Raw genomic sequence first — 21388 nt, forward strand, 5'->3', positions numbered from 1 at the left:
AGGGAAAATTTGTTACAATTGGTGCCAAATATTGAATACAAGACGTAAGGTGTGCCATTGGATGCATGTCCATTTTGATCAAGGATTTGTGCCACTAATTTGGAGATCAAAGAGGGGCTAATTGTAGATGCTAAGCTAACCATTTAAAGGCTTTCAATTGGATACAATGTTAACTATTTAGAGCTTAAAATATTAAAAAGAGAAAGCTTAAAGTAAAACGAAAAAAGAAGAAGCAAATAAGGAAGCAAGAAAAAGTAAATAAGGAAGCAAGGAATGCAAAGTAATTGTAATGGAAGGATCTAGAATAGTAGCAATTAAGCTGGCATTTTTCTTCAGTTTTAGTGGTTGAAACACCTCTTATTTGTCAATGAATAAGGGAAAGTGTTTGGCCATTAGGGGACTTTTACATTTTTTTTCCAGATTTTCCTTTTTTTTACATTTATTTTTTTCTCACTAAACAGTTTATTCCTTATTCATTTAGAGGGCTATTTGGAAGAAAATTGCATTTATTTTCCAACAAAATTTAACTTTCATGCTTTAATTTTCAATGCATTCTCAAATTTCTTTAATAAAAGTTTAAGATCTTTAAATTTTCTCGTTCGATTTAATGTGATTTCGAGTGTTTCTCAAATTTGTTCAGCATTTTTTATTTCTGACCTAGCTACAATTTTTGGAGTGGTTCTTTATCAAATCTTACTTTTTTTTATTTAATTTTTTTCCTTCAATTCATGACTTATTGATCTTCAAATTTGAAGAAAATCTCTTTCAAATCCAATCTATATAGTTCCAGAAAAAATTTACAACATTTTGGTTGAACTCAGTGATAGAGTAGAAGCTTGAGTAAGTGACATCACTTCAGGTTGCTTCTCTCCAAGCTGGGAATTTGGTTTGCAATTCTTTTACTCTACACTTTTTAATTCATCAACTTTCTTGCTTGTTTTCATTTGGTTGCATTTTAATTTTTGCATGTACATTCTATTTGGCAAATTTTTCTTACAATTGTTCTATTTTTCCTATTCTTTCAATCGGTTTAGATTTAAGTTCATTGAGCTTGGATTTCAATTGTTTTGTACGATTTCTTTATTGATCTATGTTATAAACTTGTAGATTGAGATTGTTCTAGCTCAATTTAAGTTCATTCTCTTTAGAGAGTTCTAGATCTAACTTTTCCTTCTATGACTCGGTAGTTACCAAGTTTAACCCAGATTTGGTTTTTCAACTTTTCTTGTTCTTTAATTCTGTTTCTCTCTTAGTTCCTTTAATGTTCTTGCAATTTCCAGCTTATGTTCATTCAATTTGACACAAGCTAGATCTATTTCTCTTGTTCAATTATGGTTTTCCAAATTTACTTGCAACATTTAGTTTTCACTCTTCTAGTTTAGATCTTGAAATTTTCTTTCATAACTTGCACTTTAATTTTGTTTCCACTTTAGATCATTCACTATTTTACAATTTCTAGTTCAATTTTATTCAATTCAATGAAGTTTAGATCAAGATTTTCTTGCAAAACTTTTGATTTTATAGATTTGAGTTTAAGTTTCAATTTTGCTTGATTCCTTTGAATTTGCAATTTTGTTGCCTTAATTCCAATTTGATTTTGTTTCAATTTTCACCCATTCTATTTTATGTAGTTTCTAGTTTGGTTGGTTAATTTCTTGAATAATTTCTAGAAGTTTCTTTTCTAGGAAGTTAAAGTTAGTTAAGTTAGTTAAATTTAGTTCAAGTTGATTAATTCAGTTACACTTCTTTAACTATTATTTTATTGTTCCTTACACTTGTTATTTTCAATTCTTAAATTAGCTTTACATTGTAATTCATGTTAAATTCATTGCAATCTATTTTAGCTATTGTTTTTGTTGAATTTTCCAATTTGCTTGTTTTACATTTTATTAGTTTACTTCTTGTTAGAAATATACATTGTGCATTATTTTACTTTACTTTCCTAATTAGCTTAGCTTCATGCCTACCTTTTGATTGAGCCAACTTTAGATAGGGTGTGGAAAAAAAAGTTACTCAGGCTAAGAACCTTTTTAACTAATTCTCATGGGATCAACTTCTAGACCTTTTAGTCTCTATTATTATTTGAATGACTTGTGCACTTGTAGATATAATGCAATCAAGTTTTTGGTGCCATTGTTGGGGATTAGAAGTCAAGAGTCTTAGTCTAATATCGTGCTTCACCATGCTCTTCTATAGATTGGTTCACCTTGAGTGTACATATAATAGGCTAGTCTTAAGATTGTTTTGGTTTAGTGTGTACATAGTCTAGCTTGCTTTGTTGTCCATTTTCACTAGCTATACATACTTAGATTTTTTTTTTTAAGTTGTTCATTTGATCTAGTGTTCTTTGGCCCATGTATGCACTCAACTAGGAGACATGAGTTAATCCCTCTAGATCCCAAGCTTGAGACTTAGATGGGAAAGACAACTCGATCCTCTAATCACTATGGCTGAGCAAGATGCTAGAGCTCTTAGAGACTATGTTGTGCCGATCTTAATGGATTTCAACCTAGCATTAAAAGGCCAAACATCCAAGCCAATAACTTCAAGATTAAACTTGTAATCATCTAAATGATTCAATAGTCAGTGCAATTTAATGGTCATACAAATGAGGGCTCGAATGCTCTTTTTTAGGACTTTTTGGAGATATGTGATACTTTCAAACATAATGATGTTATGGAGAATGCCATTAACCTTAAATCTTTTCCTTTTTCCTTTAGTGATAAAGCCAAGAGTAGGTTAGCCTTGATGCCACCAGATTCTATTACTATTTACGATGATTTATTTTAGAAGTTTATGGCTAAGTTCTTTCCTCTAGCTAAGATAACTAAGCTTAGGTATGAGATCACCACTTTTTTTTAGCATGACTTAGAGACCTTGTATGAAGCTTGGGAAACATACAAAGAGCTTTTAAGGAGGTGTCCACACCATGGACTACCTAAATGGCTAAAGATCCAGACCTTTTAAAATAGGTTAATACCTAATACTAAGACCATCTAGATGTTGCTGCAGGACGTGCCCTGATGAGTAATACCTTTGAAATTGCTTATGATTTGATAAAGGATATGGGCACTAATAACTATCGATGGTATAATGATAGAAAGTATCTTAAAAGAGCTTCAAGGACGGACAAAGCTAGTGAGCTTACAACTTTAAGTGCTAAGGTAGATTTTTCATTCAAATCTTTAGAGTCTCTAAATCTTAAGGTTATTTGAGCCAAGTCCTAGTTAGTCCAAGTTCACTCATAGTTTCATAATTTATTGTGAAGTATGTAAGGTAGGTCACCTAGAGGAGTCTTGTCCTAGTCACCTAGAAAGTGTCCATTACATAGGATAGAATCCTAAGCAGCCCAACAACCCTTATGTTTCCACATATAACCCAAGTTAGAGGAATAACCTTGTCATTTCATGGAATCAATAGTAGCATAGTAACCTTACCCTAATTCAGCCCAATCATGTACCACCATAGCAGCCCTAGTACATTAGACCATATACCCTTTAGGTTTTCATTAGATGTCATATCAATAATAGTAGCACCTACACTCTTACACATATCAGTATCCATTTATGCCACCTTTTGAGAAGAAACCTTAGTTGAAGATCTTTTAGGTTCCCTAATTAAAGCTCAAACCTCTTTCATGTAAACCCAAAACACCATGATCCATAATCAGACAGCTTCAATTAAGAACCTAGAGACCCAAATAGGTTACTTAGCTACCTTACTTAGTACTCGACACCAAGGCACCTTGTCCAATAATATATAAGTTAAACTTTTGAAGAAAGGGAAAAAATAGTGCAAAGTCATCACCTTTAGAAGTGTGAGATAGGTAGCTAGTGGCCCAGTCCAGGTAGGTTCTCATAATGCAATAGTTGATGAGTTTGAGGGAGTCCTAGTTTAAAATAGTGAAAAGGGTAAGAAAATGTATAAGAGTGTAATACCTATCAAGTTACCTCAAACACTTACATTGAGCTCAATTTTTAGTTCATCTAAGCCTGTTCCTCCTAGTGTTGAGCCACAATTGAGCCATTTAAGTGTACATTTCTTTCCCTTAAAAGGTTCAAAAACAGAAAGAGGTGAATCAAATTTCCAAATTTTTAGAGGTGTTTAAGAAGTTACATATCAACTTCTTTTTTGTGAATACATTAGAGCAAATGCCTATCTATACTAAATATATGAAGGACATTATCTTCGAAAAAAAAAATTAGAGGAATACGAGATAGTTGCATTAACCAATGAGTGTATATCATTAATTTAGAAAGAACTACCTGTAAAGTTGAATGATCCTGATAGTTTTACCATTGCTTGCACTATTAGCAGTATGTCTTTTGATAGAGTTTTATATGACTTAGATGCTAGTATTAAATTGATGCCTTGGTTTATTTTTTAAAAATTTGGCAAAGAAGAGGTTAAGTCCACCTCTGTGACTCTACAGTTGATCGATAGGTCATTGAAATACCCTAGAGGAATTATGGAGGGTGTCTTAGTTAGGGTAAAAAAATTCATCTTTTCTGCTGATTTTGTAGCACTAGATATAAAGGTGAATCGAGAGGAGTTTTGGTTAATGTGTAAAAAAAAGAATTGACCATGTGGGTTCATAACTAGGAGGTTAGGTTTAATGTTTTCAAGGTTTTGAAATATCCTAATGATTCTAATGAGTGATTAAGGGCATAGGTAGTCAATGATTTGGTTGATGATATTTTTCACCTAGAACACCTTATCTCGCAACTTAAAGAGTCCCATATAGTCAATGATATAGAAGATATGGATTTAGGTGATGATGATAATAATGATATTATGATGGTCTCTACAAGTCGATTTGCACCAGCTAGTGCTTAGGCCTTCTATTCCTAGGTGAGAAATCTCTAAGCTAGTTGATTTGATTCTTTTCCTAAAGTGATTAAGCCTTTTGTTCTAAAGCTACCAGTCTTAGAACTTAAGCCCTTGCCCTCACTCCTTAGATATGCTTACCTAGGCAAGGATAACACATTTCCTATGATTATTTTAGCATTTTTGACTAATGATCAAAAGGCATGACTTCTGGTTGTTTTACGTAATCATAAGCTAGGCATAAGTTGCTTCATTACCGACATTAGAGATATTGGTCCATCATTTTGCATGCATAAGATCTTAATGGAAAATGGATATTGACTGACCATTGAAATAAAGCGTAGGTTGAATCCAACCATATAGGAAGTGGTGAAAAAGGAAATTATCAAATGGCTATACGCTGGCATCATTTATCCAATCTCAAATAATGTGTAGGTCAGTCTAATTTAATGTGTGCCAAAAAAAGGGTGGGATGATAGTGGTTCGAATGAGAATAATGAGATGATTCCCACTAGGACTATTATTAGATGGAGAGTGTGCATACTGAAAGTTGAACAACGCCATGAGGAAAGATAATTTTCCTTTGTCTTTTGTTGATTAGATGTTGAATAGAGTATCTGAACATGAGTACTATTATGTTCTTAATGGTTATTCCAGATACAACAAGATAGTTATAACACTTGAAAACTAGGAGAATAGTACATTTACCTATTTTTGGGTACCTTTTCCTTTAGGAAAATGCCATTTGGACTTTGTAATGCCCCAATTACTTTTCAAGGGTGTATGATGGCTATATTTTCCAATATCGTTAAGGAGTTCCTTGAGTGTTCATGGATGATTTTTAGGTCTTAGATGATAGCTTTGAGCACTAACTCAATCATTTAGCTCTTGTGTTGACTAGATGCGAGAAGACCAACCTAGTATTTAATTGGGAGAAATGTCATTTCATGATTAGAGAGGGAATATTGCTAGGTCATAGGTTTCTTCTGTAGGGAAAGAGGTTGATAAAAGTGTTAGAAAGACTTCCAACTCCAACTACAGTTAAGGGTGTTAGGAGTTTTCTTAGACATATGGGGTTTTATAGGAAGTTCATTAAAGATTTTTCCAAGATTTCTAAACCATTATACAGGTTGTTGGAAAAGGAAGTGAAGTTTAAGTTTGATAATTATTGTTTACATGCTTTCACATTGCTTAAAGAGAAATTAGTTTATGCTCCGGTCATCATAGCACCTAGTTGGGCTTTACCATTTAAGCTCATATGTGATTGATTGGATAATTTTGCAAGCATAAAGGTTGTTTAAATAATAATAGAGACAAAAAAGTTTGGATGTTAATCCCACAAGGATTAACTAAAGAAGTTCTTAGCCTAAGTACTTGTTATCAACCACACCCTATCTAATGTTGGCTCAATTGAAAAATGGACATGAAACTAAGCTAACTATAAAAGTAAAATCAAACAAAGTACTAAGCATGAGTATAATGAGATGCAAACTTGCAATATGTAAACTAAGCAAAGAACAAGACTATATAAAATAGTAGCTAAAATAGAATGTAATGACATGAACATGAATTAAAATGCAATCCTGATCAAAAAATTGAAAATGACAAAAATAGAAACTAAAAGAAGTAAATCGAATTAACTAATTTCAACTACCAAGCACTAACTACCTTAACTAACTTCAACTTCAGACTCAAAAAGCAACTAGAAAAATCCTAAGGAATGAATTAAACAAGCTATACATTGTAAAATACAATAGCTTAACTAAAGTAACAATAGAATATAATTGAGAATTAAGAAGCAAAAACACAAAATTCAATTGAACATGCAAAAACCGAAAAGGATGTGCAAAGTTGGAAAAAAATGCAAATTTAGCAAACTATGCAAATCTAATGTGCTTCAATTTGCATGAAATTAAATTGTAAGTGCACAAACAATGAATGAAACAAAATAGAAACAACATTATAATACAATTAACAAAAGAAAATTACAAGATCTAAGCTATAAACATGAAAACCAAAAGTGCATGCAAATCTGGAAACTAAATGATAAACTAAAAATCTAGATCTATTTGGTATAAAATTACAAGAACATGAACTGGAAATTGAAATAACATTAAAGGAACTATAAGAGAAACTGAATTGAAGAACAAGAATTGAAAAGGAATTATAAGAATTAACAAGAAAAAATGAAAAATAGAAAACTAAGTTAAACCTGGAAACTACCAAGTCAAGAAAGAAAAACTTAGATTTAGTGCTTTCTAGGGAAAATGAGCTTAAGTTGAGCTAAGACAAACTATATCAACAAGTTTAAAATATAGATCAATAGAAAAATCACACAAAATAGTTGAAATCTGAGCTTAATGAACTACAATTCATACCGAGTGCAAAAATAGGAAAATTAGAGCAAATGCAAGAAAAACAAGCCAAACAACATCTAAATACAAGCAATTAAATGCCAACAAATGAAAATTACAAGTAAATAGATGAAATGAAGAATATAAAGTGTAAGAATTGCAAACCGAATGCCCAATTAGAAAAAAGTCCTTTGAATTGCTGTTACTTAATCAAGATTCAGCTTTGCCACTTAGTTCAGTTGCAATTTTTAAATTAGATCTGGAATTATGTGGATGGAATTTGAAAAAGATTTTCTCCAAGTTTATAGATCAATGAGTCATGAATCCAAGAAAAAATTTGGGTTCAAAACAAGCAAGATTTGAACAAAAACCACTCCAAACATTAAAAAGAGGTTAAAACCACAATCACCAAATAGATTTGAGTAATATTTGAAATCAATTGAAATTGAACACAAAAGCTTAATAATCTTGAACTTTTATTGAAGAAATCATAAAGTGCATTGAAAATTAAAGCAAGAAAAGTAAATTTTTAGGAAAATAAAGGCAATTTCTTCCAAACTGCCCTCTAAATGACAAGTAGGAAACTATTTAGATAGAAAGAAAGTAAAATACAAGGAAAATGTAAAAACTAACCTAAAAGTCTCTTATGGCCCACCACTCTCCCTTATTGATAAAAAAAATAAGTGGTGCTTCAGCTTTTAAAAATGTAGCATAAAGTTTTAGCTAACTTTTACATCCTACTAGATCATTCTTCTTCAACTTCTTTGAATCTTTTATATGCTTGTTTACTTCCTCTAGCTTTCCTTTACTTCAAGCCTTCTTTTTATGATCCAATAAGCTCCAAGAAGTTAACACTATTGCTAATAAGAAGCCTTTAAAGAACCAACTCAGTAGCTCTAATTGGTCTCTTTTTTAATCTTTAAGTTTAATGCCACACTCTTTGATCACATGACCTATGCATCCAACGGCCATGGTTGAAATCTATCCTTTCATTTTGGCACCAATTGTAAACAACTCTCTCTTCATTTTGCTAACAAAATTCAAAACATTAATTGGACATTTTATGCATTATAAACCTTAGAAAAACTCTAGAAAATTGCAAGTCCAAAATAGCTTTCAACTATACGAATGCACCTATATACCTTTCAAGCATTTGTAAAAAAAAAAAAATTACAAAGTTATTAATGCATTATTCAACTAAAAAATTTTCCAAATGAAAAATATGAGAATTAAGATTTGAAATAAAGTTCAATTAAGTTCAATTGAGCTAAAGAAATTGTAGAACAAAGGGTTGAGAAAAACTTCTATAAGTGACAATAGAGCACAAGAACACTAGTTTTAACCTTTTCTAGCTTTTAGCACCAAAATTCTTTCAAAATGAGTTTGAAATCTGCAAAGTTCTTCATTTTCAATTTCTTCAGCTACACATTGAACATCTTTGCATTTAGGAGTATTTTTGTCAAATTTATCAAGGAACAAGCCAAAATTCAAGAGAAATTACACTAAAAAGATGTAAGAAAATGCTAAATTTTTAATGAAATCAGTGGTGCTAGTGACTATGCAGTATGAGTTATCTTAGGTCAAAGGATAAGAAAAGTAGTTTCACGCCATAAATTATGTAAGCAGGACTTTGAATGAGGCTCAGTTTACACTGATCATTTATGATTAGATTTCTCATGATAAGAAAAATACAAAGCCTAGGTTAATTATGTGGATTCTCCTCCTACAAAAGATTGATTTGGAGATAAGAGATAAGAAAATATCGAAGAACCATGTGGCTAATCACCTTTCTAGGTTAGATAATGGCAGCGTTGACATAGATAATGGCAGCATTAATAGTGATATGAGCATCAATTATAGTTTTTTGAATGAGTAGTTGATGGCATTTAGGCATGACAGTCTACCTTGGTATGCTAATTTTGTCAACTTTCTTATTAGAGGTGTTTTACCCTTTTAGCTATCATTCCACTAGATGAAAAAGTTTTTGTATGATTTTTGATATTATGTATGGGATGAGCCTTACTTTTTTAAGAAATGTAAAGATTAGATTTTAAGGCGACATGTCCCGATGGAAGAAGTAGAGGATATACAGAGACATTGTCATTCTTTTGACTATAGTGGACACTTGGAGGTCAAAGGATAGCTACAAAAGTGTTTTTGTCAAGATTTTATTGGTTCACTATATTTTAAGATGCACATTTATTTGTTTAGAAGTGTGATCAATGTCAAAAAGTTAAGAATTTATTTAGGAGATAGGAGATGGCCTTAAACCTGATTTTAGATGTAGAGAATTTTTATGTATAAAGTATAAACATCATGGGACCTTTTATGTCATCATTTGATAACCACTATATCTTGATGGTAGTTGATTATGTGTTTAAATGGATAGAGGTGACAGCTTTACCTACTAATGATGCTAGGATGGTACTTAACTTTTTAAGAAAGAACATATTTTCTATATTTAGAACTCCTAAAGTTATGAGGGCTCCCATTTTCGTAATAAAGTTTTTGATACATTGGTAGCTAAGTATAAGGTCACTCATAAGGTTGCAACCATCTACCATCCATAATGTAATGGTCAAGTGGAAATGTTGAATGGGGAAAACAAGTCCATACTTAAAAAAATCATGAATCCGAATTGTAAGGATTGGTTTAAAAGATTGAATGATGCTTTATGAGCTTATAAGACCACCTATAAGATTTTGATTGGAATGTCACCTTATTAGTTAGTATATGGTAAAGCCTGTCATTTGACATTAGAGCTTGAGCATAAGGCATATAAGGTTATTAAGAATTTGAACTTCGATTTAAATATTGTAGGTGAGAAACATCTTTTACAACTCTTTAAGCTTGATGATTTCCTGTGTGCCTATGATAATGCTCAGTTGTTTAAGGAAAAGATGAAAAAATGGCATGACAAATGCATTTTGGATAGGACATTTGAGCCCAAATAGCATGTTTTGCTTTTCAATTCTCGCTCAAAGCTTTTTCCAAGAAAGCTTAAGTCAAGATAGTTAGGTCAATTTATGGTGATAAAGGTTTTTCCCTATGGTACTATAGAAATTATGGATGAGATAAGAAAAGAACCCTTCAAAGTAAATGGGCATCAACTGAACCACTATTTTGAAGGAAAGGTTGGGGGAGTGATTGATGTTATTCATTTGAGTGATTGATTTTGAACTCATAGTCTATGCTTTTAACTTAAAAGAAAGCACTTTTTAGGAGGCAACCCAAGTTTTACTTTACATGTTTCTTTTTATTCATGTTTGTGTATAGATGTTATTCCTTTTTGTTTGTATTGTCATTTGTTCATTCAACTATATTGCTTAGTTTTTCCTTGTTCATTTGTTTAGTTGTTCATTCAGTTGTATGCTTATTTTTTTCCTTGTTCAATTGTTCATTAGGTTATGATTTCTTTTTTACATATTGATGTCGTTTTCTTTATGTAGTGGTTTTCTTTATTTAGTGGTTTTCTTTGTTTTATAGGATAAATAAAAGCTTGTAGAAAGGATGCACTAGTTTTGACCAAGCATTCAAAAGAGATTTGGCCATCATGCCTACTTGATAATAAGGGAGTTTTCTTATCCCTTTTCTGTTGTGCTTTGTTTCTTTTTACTTGCACATTGAGGACAATCTGTTCTTTAAGTTTAGGGGTATGGGAAAATTACTCAAAATTTTGGAAAAAAGTTTTTGAATTTTTCTTGAGTTTTGCCTTGAAATTAAGCTTGACTTGTAGCTTGAATCATTAGTATACTTTCTTTAATTAGTTTTTCATGAAGCTAATGATAGGTAGAGATTGAGAATGAATATAGCTTTTAGAAAAGATTGAATATTGTGTGAAATGAGATGATATGCAAGTTTAATGACCTCTTGAGTATAAGTTTTCATTTGAGAGTTAATACTTTAATCATTTATTTGTATTTTTTATCTAGTGATTGATTATGTAAGCATGAGATAATTATTTTCATTAGTCTTTAAAATAGTGTTTCATATTCTAGAATTTGTTTTGATAATCTCTCGAGATGAAACTTAAAGGAAACATTTTTAGGGAAATGATATAGGCCATCTTTGTATCAATTCAGTACTTTCAAGCCAACATTGATATAATTTTTTCATAGTCACCCATTTGGGCCTAATGATACCTTTTCCTTTTTTGAAACCACATTACAAGCCCAAGCCTTTGAGTTGATATTTTCTATCTTTTTTGGTTCTTTACATTATGTGCATTAAACATTCATGTATCATTTTATGAGCCATGCATTATTAGGAAAGAGGGGTAGAGCTTGGAAAAAGAATGGGAAAATAAAAAGAAAAACAAAAAAAAGGTCAAGCTAACTTGTGAAAGAAAAAAAGAAAGAAAGAAAAAGCAATATAGTTGTGAAATAGCAAAAAAAAAAAAAAGAAAAAAAGAAAGAAAAGTAGGCAAAAACAAAGTTTGAGGGTGATTTTTTAGAACAAGCTTTAAACTTTTTTCCTTTAATAGCTCAATATTGAATGAACCTAGACCAAGTAATGCATAGTTAGGGTACTTAAGCCTAAAATGTTTTTTATTATCCTTGACCCTAGTTTTACATTACAAGCTTATAAAATCCTAAATGATCTTTGGTCATGTGTTTATCTACATTAGTGGAGAGAGATATGATAAACAAAAACATATGAAATGTGATCACACTTTATTGATCTTTGTTTTAAAAGTTTCATGTTTTACATAACATCATTAGATTTCATGCAAGGATTTGAGAGTTGTATTGCTTGCATTTGGAACTATAGTTGGAAGAAACTTGACTTAGGTTGATTCTTATAGATTAACACATATTTATGGTTTTGCTATAGTTAAATCCATTAGTCAATGCATGAGGCATTCATATTGAAGGAAGCATTGGAAGTTAGAAATGATTCTTGCTCAATCTTGTTTTGCTTGAGGACAAGTAAAAGTTTAAGTTTGGGTGTTTGATTGCTCTAAAATTTTTGCATTTTATCATATGTTTTTAGTACAATTTCTATTGAATATTAGCCTATTCCCTGATAAATTTGGTTGAAAATACTCCTAAATGCATAAATGTACAGTTTGTAGGTGAAAATATGAAAAATAAGGAATATTAGAGATTTTGGACTCATTTTGGAGTTTTTTTTGTACAAAAAGTCATGAAAGGCCAAAATTAATGTGCTTTTGCTACAATACCACTTATAGGAGTTTATCTTACACTTTTCTTCTATGATCTCTTTAGCTTAATTTAGCTCAAATGAACTTTATTTCAAGTCTTAATCCTTATATTTTTACTTTGGAAATGTCTTTCTTAGCTCATTAGTCCATTGTTACTTTTGTTGCATTTTCACAAGTGCTAAAAAGGTGATATGTGCATTAGTTTAGTTTGAAGCCATTTTTAGACTTATGATTTTTCCATATTTTTTCTATAATTTTTCATATATAAATTGTCTATTAAATTGTCTGTATTTTGGTAGTGAATTGAAGGAAAATTTTGTTACAATTGGTGCCAAATATTGAATACATGATGCAAGGTGTGCAGTTAGATGCATGTGCAATATGATCAAGGACTTATGGTGCTAATTTTGAGATTTAAAGATGGACCAATTGGAACTACTTATATGGCCATTTGAAGACTTCTAATTGGACATAATGTTGACTTTTTGGAGCTTAAAAGATTAAAAAGAGAAAGTTTGAAGTAAAAGGAAGCAAGAAGAAGCAAATAAGGAAGCAAGGTATAAAAAGTAGTTGAGATGGAATGATCCAAAATAGTGGCAGTTAAGCTGGAATTTTTCAGTATTTTTAGCAGTTGAAGCACCTTCCAGTTGCCTATAAATAAGGGAGAGTGGTTGGACATTAGGGGACTTTTACAATTTTTTCTTTCCAAATTTTCCTTTTCATTACATTTACTTTTTTTTTTCTTTCTAAATAGTTTTCTCCTTTTTCTCCTTGTTCATTTAGAAGGTTGTTTGGAAAAAAATTGCCTTTATTTTCCACCAAAATTTAACTTACTTCTTTATTTTTGAATGTACTTTTAGATTTCTTTAATAAAAGTTTAAGATCTTTAAGTTTTCTTGTTCAATTTCTAGTGATTTCAAGTGTTTCTCAAATCTGTTTGGCATTTTTAGTTTCTAACCTAGCTGTAATTTTTGGAATGGTTCTTGATCAAATCTTGCTTGTTTTGATTCAATTTTTTCCTTGGATTTGTGACTCATTGATCTTCAAATTTAGAGACAATCTCATTCAAATTCAATCTACACATTTCCAGAAAATTTTGCAAAGTTTCGGTTGAACTTAGTGATAAATTAAAAGCTTGAGTGAGTGATAGTACTTCAAGTTGCTTCTCTCCTACCTAGGTGTTTTTTTTTGCAATTCCTTTACTTTTTATTTCATCAATTTTCTTGCTTAATATCATTTGGTTGCATTAAAATTCTTACATTTATATCCTGTTTGGCAAAATTTTCTTGTAATTGCTCTATTTTTCTATTCTTGCAATTGATTTGGATTTAAGTTCATTGAGCTTGGATTTCAATTGTTTTGTGTGATTTATTTGTTGATCTATGTCATAAACTTGTAGATCGAGATTGTTCTAGCTTAGTTTGAGTTCATTCTCTTTGGAGAGTTCTATATCTAATTTTTCCTTTCATAACTCGATAGTTACCAAGTTTAACTCAGTTTTGGTTTTTTAACTTTTCTTGTTAAATCTTGCAATTCCTTCTCAATTCTTGTTTTTTAATTTAGTTTATCTTAGTTCCTTTAATGTTCTTGCATTTTCCAGCTTATATTTATTCAATTTGACACAAGCCAAATCTAGTTCTCTTGTTGAATTACGATTTTACATATTTACTTACAACATTCAATTTCCACTCCTCTAGTTTAGATCGTGCAATTTTCTTTCATAACTTGCACATTAATTTTGTTTTCATTTTAGATAATTCACTGTTTTACAATTTCTAGTTCAAGTTTATTCAATTCAATGAAGTTTAGATCTAGTTTTTCTTTCTAAACTTTTGGTTTTATAGATTTGAGTTTAAGTTTCAGTTTTGCTTGATTCCTTTGAATTTGTAATTTTGTTGCTATAATTCCATTTTAATTTTGTTTCAATTCCATTCATATTCTATTTTGTGTAGTTTCTAGTTTGGTTGGTTAATTTCTTGTATAATTTCTAGAAGTTTCTTTTCTTAGAAGTTAAAGTCAATTGAGTTAGTTAAATTTAGTTTAAGTTGGTTAATTCTATTACAGTTCTTTAGCTACTGTTTTACTTGTTCCTTGAACTTGTTATTTTCAATTCTTGGATTAGATTTACAATCTAATTCATGTTAAGTTCATTGCAATATATTTTAGCTACTATTTTTGTTGAATCTTCCAATTTGCTTGTTTTACATGTTATTAGTTTACTTCTTGTTAGAAATATGCTTTGTGCATTGTTTGACTTTACTTTCCTAGTTATCTTAGTTTCATGCCTAACTTTCAATTGAGCCAACTTTAGATAGGGTGTGGTGATAAAAGGTACTTAGGCTAAAATCTTCTTTAACTAATTCCCATGGGATTGACATCTAGACTTTTTAGTCTTTATTATTACTTGAACTACTTGTGCACTTGCAAAAATAGTTCAATCAGAGCAAGCAATTGAGTCTAAGCAAGTAAACACATGAATTAAGAAGTACAAAATGAGAAAAGATTGGACCAATCTCCCAACTAAGAGAGAAAAGTCTTCAAGTGATGTCACTCACTTAAGCTTTAACTCTAGATCTAACAAAACTTTTTTGGATTGTTTTAGAATTTTGTGGATTGAGTTTGTATATGATATTTTCCAGAATTAAAGAACATGAATTAAGAATTCATAAAAAAGGGCTGAAATTAGCAATATTTGAATGAGATCAAGCACAAAAATCTTAACTAGTTCCAATGCAAAATTAGCTAAATAGATTTGAGATTCAATAAAAATTAAAGTAAATTAAACAAGAAATCTTAAAAAATATGAACTTTTATTGAAAAAATCTTAAAGTGCATGTAAAATAAAGGTAAAAAAAAGTAAATTTTGGTAGAAGATTAAAGCAATTTTCTCATAAATAGCCCTCTAAAAGAATAAGGAGGAAACTGTTTAGAGAGAAACAAAAGTAAAATACAAAAAAGTACAAAACTATAAAAAAATGGAAAACTCTCCCAAATGACCAGCCATCTCTCCTATTTATAGGCCAAGTATGAGGTATTCTAGCTAGTAAAATTGCAGGAAAATGCCAGCTAAGATGCCACATGTTCTAAAGTCTTCCATGTCATCCGTTTAGCTTCTTAAGCTTCCTTTTTTGCTTCTCTTTACTTCACTTCACTTCAAGCTTCCATCCTGTGATCTTGTAAGCTCCAAAAAGTTAGAATTATATCCAATTAGAAGCCTCCAAATTGTCAACTAAGTAGCTGCCCATTTGCCTGCTCTTTGAATCCAAGGATTGGAGCTAATCACCCATGATCATCAACAATACTTCCAACAATTTTTGTTGATCCCTTGCTTCAATTTTGGGTGCTAATTGTAACTAATTTTATTTTTCAAAGTCTAGCCGAATGAAAGGCATTTAGTTTCCAATTTAACCATGCAAAATTCTGGAAATTTCTAGCTCCAAATGCAACTTCTAAATCCACCAATATAAGTGACACCATTCTAGCTCATGCAAATCTACTACAAAGGTGACAAAGCACTAGTGAGCCAAAAAAGATATTTCCACATGAAAGTTATGAAGATTAAAGCTTGAGTTAAAGTTCAATTAAACTTAATTAAGCAAAGGAAGTCATGAAAGAAAAGGTAATTGAGTCTTCCATGTATAGCAATTGAGCTAATGTACACTAGTTTTGGACTAATGAAGCTTTTTATACCAAAATGCATCCAAAAAGAGTCCAAAAGCTCCAATTTTCTTCTTTTCTCATATTTTTACTTACACATTGAATATTTATACACATAGAAATATTTTTACCAAATTTCTCAAGAAACAATAAAATATTCATCATAAAATGCCCTAAAAAAGTATGATAAATCACTAAAATTTCAGTGCAATCACTAGAACATCTTGACTCATCTTTGGATTTTTAAAACCATGTTGTAGTCATAAATGTTATTGTAAGTTTTCACTTGAAATGACTACAACTTTTTATCATATGTTGCATACATAACCCAAGGACATTTTTTGCAACAATTTACCTCTATAAAAACTCTCATGATTCGTAGCACAAGTGATACCCTTATTTACCTTAATAAAGAGTAATGACACAGCATGTTTAAATTGTTTTAAATTTTCAAACAATATGACTTACTCATTATAAGAGGTATTTGCAATTAGATCATACAATAGAAACTTATTTCTCATCCTGGTTGTATCATCAACCATTTTATTCTCATCATTAAAAAGGTCACCAGACTCATCTAAGTCATAGTTCTCACTTTAATATCCTTTGTCAAGATCACTAATACAATCATCATCTAGTGAGGTTGAATTTGATCTTGTTTTTTTTATTATTATTATCAACTCCATCCCCAACCACATTCATAACAATTTCAACTCCCTTATCTACTTCATGTTTCCTACCTTTCCCCTTTCATCTAACATAACTTTAATTTTAGATATAGCATCAACCATTTCTTCATCATCATTACCACTCAAATCTTAATGTTGTATAGAGTAAGTATGATCTTCCCTTTCACAACTATTTGTATCATTTGCACTTGTTTGTTGCCAACATCTTCATTTCCTACATCTTCATTCACAACCTTTTCTTTCACAACCCCTTCATTCACTAGGCCTTCATTTATTACATTTTCATTTCCCAACCCTTCATTCATCACTACCTTAGATACATTTTTCATTTCAAGTCCTATTAAGACCTCAAGAATAATAAAGCTTCATCTATGCGACATTTTATATATACATCAATTGCACTGTGATCTACCATATACCTTATCATATCAAGAAAGCTTCTATTATCATTAAGATTAAATGGTAAAAACAAAAAAACCCTTAAACAATAATTAAAAAATGAATTGAGCCCATAATAGTTTATTTCAATCAATTAAGTTCTCAATCTTTAAATTTGCATCCATTAAACCCTAAATTGGATGGAAACATGATTACCATTAAATCAATGTACACGTAGATTTTTTTAACTCGTGCCAAATGATGCAGCAAAAAAAGAATCAATTATGGCTCATAAGGATTTTTGCGAGATTTTGCTCACCATTTAATGTCCATGTGTCATTATCTTATTGGTGTAAGAAAAATAAAAAATAAAATGAAATGACAAAAATATTTATGTTAATAAACTAAATTTACGAAAATATAATCAACCCCTTCATAAACCTCCATCAACACCTTCAAGCCACCATTGCCTCTGTCATTTCAAAAACCCCAAAACACAAAAAATGATTGTAAAAATAATAATCATACATACATATAGATCTAGACTTTTTAGATACCATAAAAAATAATTAAAAAATTTTTTTGAATGGATTTTAATTAATAATTAGGAAAAATCACTTTCATCACGGTGTAGAAACCATAAACACTTTCATCACAGTGTAAAAACTACCAACATCTAATAAATCAGACCAATAAGCTTAGGAAAAAACTAAAATTGATCGAAGAGATTTTTAAGATTATTAATTTAAGTCAGCCATCTCACCTACACAAGATTCTCATAACCACCTAACCTAAAACAATACCAAAAAAAAAAAAAAAAAAAATCAAGACAAGCCAAGAAATACAGAGCTCTATGACATTTCGAGATTTTGTTTTCGTACGAGAGTAAAGCTTTTGGGAAGGGAACAATATATTAGAAGATCAAAGCTTTTGTAGTGACGACGAAAGGTTATTTCAAGTCTAGAGGTTGCAAGCTTTAAGGTCAGATCTAGGCATTTAAGGAGTGTTTTTGAGAAAACCATTTAGACAATAGAAAGAGGAGGAAGAGAGGAATCTTTGGATGGATTTTAAGAGAAATCAGGCACCAGTGCACTACTGGTGGTAGTAGAGGATAGAGGTGATAATGACAAAAAATCATAAATTTTGGATTTATGGAAGGCTAGCATTTGGGGTTGAAACAATTAGAGAGAGAAAGAAATATGAAAATGAAAGGGAAAAGAGTTTTGAATTTTTATTACATAATCTTGTAGTTTTGAAATTTTCTTAAAATTTTCTCATTTCATTTTATATTTTATTTTCCTTGCACTAATAAATGAATGTAATAGATTTTTTTACTATGTCATGTGCCACATTACCAATTAATGTTCACGTGTCAATTAAGTTAATAAAAGTTTAGCTTTCCATCCAAATTAGGGATTAATTGATTCAAAATAAAAGATTAAATGTTCGATTAAGTGCAATAAATCATTAGAGGCTCAATTCATTTTTTAATTATTATTCAGAGACTTTTTTAACCCTTTAACTTATCATTAACTATCTTAAGTACATCAACAAGTATTTTCCCAAACTTTAAATATAATATCTTACTAATGTTCATAAAACCAACTTTATTATAAATGTTTAATAACTCGTAAGATTAACCATCAAATCATTCGCTGTCTCAATTTTCTACATAAATTTAAGACCCTTGCCAACAAATGTCCTAGCATAATGAAAGTGTGGGATACAATAATCAACAATTATGCTAAAAAAAATTGTCACTATATAATTTATTCATTATGTAATAAACAATATAATATTATGTGACTATATAATATTAAATACTCATACTGCACAAATATATGTCCCATGTAAATCGACATGTTTCTTTGTTCACATGATAACCATAAACAAGTAAAAAAAGATTATCAATGGAATAATGACAGATGGAGAATTAATGGGGATTCTTTCTATTTTGGTGAAATGATGAATGAAGAACAATAGAACCACAGAATGTCAGATATTATTTAATCAACTTTATGGGCTCTCATTTAGCCTTAAATAATTTAATGAAAGCAACGAAAATTAACTTGAAATTTGATCTTCTTTCTTAAAAAATAACCCAAAATTCAAAACCAATCCCCTTATAAATTGTTTAAATTCCATGATTGTAAAAAATGGATAAGTTTTGCCTTCAAAACACGTAAGTAAGCTTCATTTAATTATCGATTATGGTAATTAAATCAATTTAGATGAATTTGTTATTATATGTTGCAGTTTTGGAACCCAAGAGAAAACAATTAACAAATTTATTCCGGAAAATGTTGATTTGATTAAAACTAAAAAATTTCCTCATGCTGTGCCACAGGATTTATAATTGTTAGGAGATCTATTTTGTTTAGTTAATATTAACTATTATTATTGATATTGTTTTGATAATATTTATTTTTATTAAAAATTAGATAAATATGCATTTTTTAAATTCAATCATTAAGTAGAAGGACGAATATAACAGGATAAGATAAAAATATAAATTATTTCTTTACTAAAAATAAACTCGAGCAATGCTATGAGGCTTTTATTTTACAAATTAATATTACAAAAGTGGAGCCTATGATAGGCATGAACATGTTTGGGAAAACAGCTTTCCTCCCTCTATTTGTAATACTGATTCTTTTACATATATTGAATAAAAGTCTATTTCTTGATAACAAAAAAAAAAAAAAAAAAAAAAAACCCTTATGCATCAATTAATGTTAACGATCCAAATTTAACTTAATGGTTGTTACCCTTGTGAAGGATAGATTTAAGAGTTCAAATTTCTATTTATATTTCTTATATTACTGAAAACAACATAATGCTATGTATAATTTATATAGTTCTTTTAAATTTAACCCTAGTAATATGCTACTTTTAACCTATGACATTCAGGTCTCTCCATGTTGAAAGTTATTATACTAGGTTTCTAAGGTATATATATCATAATTTATAACTCTCTATTAAAAAATCCTAAAAAAATTAGAGAGTGACATATGTTCAATATTATAAAGTTATCATTTTGTCCTTTCTAACATTTAAATTAATAATTTTACCTTTTAATCAAAATAATGTAATTAAAATGTTAATAAAAAATAAAAATATATAAAAATTTTTCCAAAAAAATTATATTTCGATACTTGTCCAATATTATAAAATGATCATTTTACCTTTTTTAATATTATAACATAATCATTTTACCTTTTAATAAAAATAAAATAACTCAAAATGTTAATAATAACATCTCTCTAACATTATAATATGACCATTTTACTTTTTTCAATATTATAAAATGATAATTTTACCCTTTAATCAAAATAATATAGTTAAAATGTTAATAATAAAAATTTAAAAATATATTAAAAGAATTTTCGAATGGGTTATATTTTGACACATGTCCAATAGTTTAAAATAACCATTTTACCCTTTTTAATATTATAAAATGATCATTTTATCTTTTAATGAAAATAAAATAACCCAAAATGTTAATAATAAAAAATTTAAAAATATATTAAAAGAATTTTCAAGAATTATATTTTGACATTTTTCCAATATTATACAATGGCTATTTTACCTTTTTCAACATTATAAAATAACCATTTTACTCGTTAATGAAAATAAAATATCCTAAAATGTAAATAATAAAAAATAAAAAAAATAATATCTATATATTTTAGAATCCCCAAAAATATTACATTGTGACACCTATTTAGCATTGCAAAATGACCATTTTGCTTTTTCCTCTATTATGAAATGACTATTTATCTTTGAATCAAAATAAAACAACCTAAAATGTAAATAATAAAAAAATTTAAAATTATGTTAAAAGAATTCATGAAAAGGTTATAATTGACACTTGTCTAATTTTATAAAATGATCATTTTATTTTTTTCAATATTATAAAATGAGCATTTAATCTTTGAATAAAAATAAACTAACCTAAAATATAAATAATTCAAAAATTAAAAAATCATATATACAAAATTTTCAAAATAAAAAATTTATATTTCCATTCACAATTTAAAAGAGCACCATACCATGCATTTTAGAAAATAATAATAATAATAATATATTGTCCTGCAACGAAGTATAGGGAAAATATTATTTTTTATAAAATTCACATATTTCTAATATGCAATCATGTTTTTCTAATTTTATGTAATAATATATTTAAAGATTTAAATTTATAACTACAATAAAAAGCTCTCAACATATACTACGTAATTATCAAATTTAGTGAAGAAATATTAAAAAAATATTATTTCACACTTCGCAGATAGAATTTATGAACTACACCAACTAGG

The 21388-nt window shown here is 29.3% G+C and overlaps 1 non-coding gene across 1 annotated transcript; it reads right to left on the reverse strand.

Annotated features, from left to right (window-relative positions):
- Nucleotides 1–2829: 2829 nt before the first annotated feature.
- LOC149512616 (small nucleolar RNA R71) lies at nucleotides 2830–2936 on the reverse strand. The gene has a single exon (XR_016332220.1). It is a non-coding gene; the product is annotated as a small nucleolar RNA R71 (small nucleolar RNA).
- Between the last annotated feature and the right edge of the window lie 18452 nt (nucleotides 2937–21388).

The sequence above is a fragment of the Durio zibethinus genome, chromosome 22 (assembly GCF_047325235.1).
Source record: "Durio zibethinus cultivar Kanyao isolate XHJ-2024 chromosome 22, ASM4732523v1, whole genome shotgun sequence".
Lineage (NCBI taxonomy): Eukaryota > Viridiplantae > Streptophyta > Magnoliopsida > Malvales > Malvaceae > Durio > Durio zibethinus.